At 51.1% G+C, this 1,796-nt stretch overlaps 1 pseudogene; it reads right to left on the bottom strand.

The window, feature by feature from the left end:
- Positions 1-1,136: 1,136 nt before the first annotated feature.
- Positions 1,137-1,244, bottom strand: LOC130842785 (small Cajal body-specific RNA 20; annotated as a pseudogene).
- Between the last annotated feature and the right edge of the window lie 552 nt (positions 1,245-1,796).

Genomic DNA, 1,796 nt, shown 5'->3' with positions numbered 1-1,796 from the left:
ACAGGCACACACACAAAGTTTAATTGCATCTAACACTGGTATCCTTTAGGTACCACTTCTGTGTGGAGTCACACTGAGGTTAAGTCTGAAGTCGATATTATTCAAATTAATGGACCGAGGAGTCCAATTATATTAAATTATTTAAAACCAAGCATAAGTTCCTTGCATGAGAAGTGAAATTGTAAATACTGAGGCATTGGAGTCAGGGGATAATTCACACTCAGAGCACAACAGATGAGCAACCAATGTATGTTTAGTGAAGCTGATACTGAGATGGGGGAGAGCACACAGTCCAAGTCAGGTCCTCCCACAGCTGCTCTTTTGTTCTCTTTTGCACAGAGAGTGGTTTCTTGCTTTTAGAACAAAATAAGATGCTCTTGGGACTTTTTTAGTGAAGAAAATACTTTTAGGACTTCAGTATTTTTTAGAGCTTTTGTAAAACACCTGTTTGTCAGCTGATGAAGGAGGCACTTGAACACTGAACACATTTGAGAGGCGAGGGTCTCGGCTGCGTGGCACAGCTCACAGTCTTTGGGTCCCGAGGGGTCCCACTGGAGGCAGCTTCCTGCCTAGGCCAGGCCTTGAATCGCGGCCAGTGTGCTGAAGGGCGGGTCTGACTTCCTTGCCCTGAAGCCTTGGGTGCCCTTTTTCTCCAGCACCTACTCAGAGCTCTTCCTTGCGACCCCTACCTCCCGGTCCTGCAGGAGACCCTGTGCAGGGGACACAGCTGAGAGCTGAGGGATGGAGCGGCCTTGCTAGCGCCCTACTGAGTCCAGGCAGGGAAAACGGTGAGCTTCCACCCAAGTGAGTTGGCCTCAGGTGCCCTTCTAGGACAGCCCCCCGCCTAGACCCACTTCCTGGTGACATCACTGGGACCCAGCAGTTGTCTAGTAGGAGGGCAGGAGGTGAGAGGCCCCCTCCCTGGTGGGTGTCTCTGGGGTAGGTGACCAGTTGTTGGGGGTGCATGTGTCCTAGCCTGGGGGCAGGCAGGGGACCCAATTACTTTTGGGACAACCTAGGCCAGGATCAGCCCACGAGGGCCTGGCAGTGTCCCGGGAACTCCAGAGGCCCAGTGGCCAGTGCTGCCACGTAAGGCCCGGCCTGGTGTAGACCAAGTCGGGCTTCCCAGCAACTGCAAATGTCTGAGGTAGGAAACCAAGGCTGCCCAGCTCATGGCAACCCTGACAGGGATCCTCCAGGGCTGATCTGGGCCTCCAACCCAAGGGCTGAGGAGAAAAGAGACCCCACCCCAACACACACACACACACACACACACACACACACACACACACACACAGCCGCGTGGGAGACAGGCCCTCTCCTGCTGGAGTTTCTAGGTGTGTGGTAAAGTAGTGGAGAGAGTGGCAGCTCTAAATCTTCATTTTCTGGAATTGTTTGATATGCCAGCCTCAAAGCGTTTCTAACGCAATAGATTATGCATTATAGTGGAGGTGGGAGGGCGACTTGCATCTTTGAAATATGTCTAGTGAACACAGAGACTAAACTAACAATTCCAAAGAAAGTTCTACAGAGCTGAGAAAGGTGGAAGTTAGGCAAGAACCATACGGAGTGGAGCCCACGCTGTGAGGATTCCTCCAAAATTCAACTTATTGAGACTACCAAATGCATTCATGATAGTCTCTTGAGGAATTTCTACTACCTGAGACTTCTCTTCCTTTTTGTGGTACCGTGAGGGAGAGATGGGTTGTGTGGAATGTGTTGGTCGTGGAGGATGACTGAGTTCAGGTGGGATTCTTACCTGTGGAAGCGTGAAATTCGTTTCCTCTTGCTGTTGC

This window comes from Hippopotamus amphibius, chromosome X (assembly GCF_030028045.1).
Source record: "Hippopotamus amphibius kiboko isolate mHipAmp2 chromosome X, mHipAmp2.hap2, whole genome shotgun sequence".
NCBI lineage: Eukaryota > Metazoa > Chordata > Mammalia > Artiodactyla > Hippopotamidae > Hippopotamus > Hippopotamus amphibius.
This window is presented reverse-complemented; position numbering and strand designations above follow the sequence as displayed.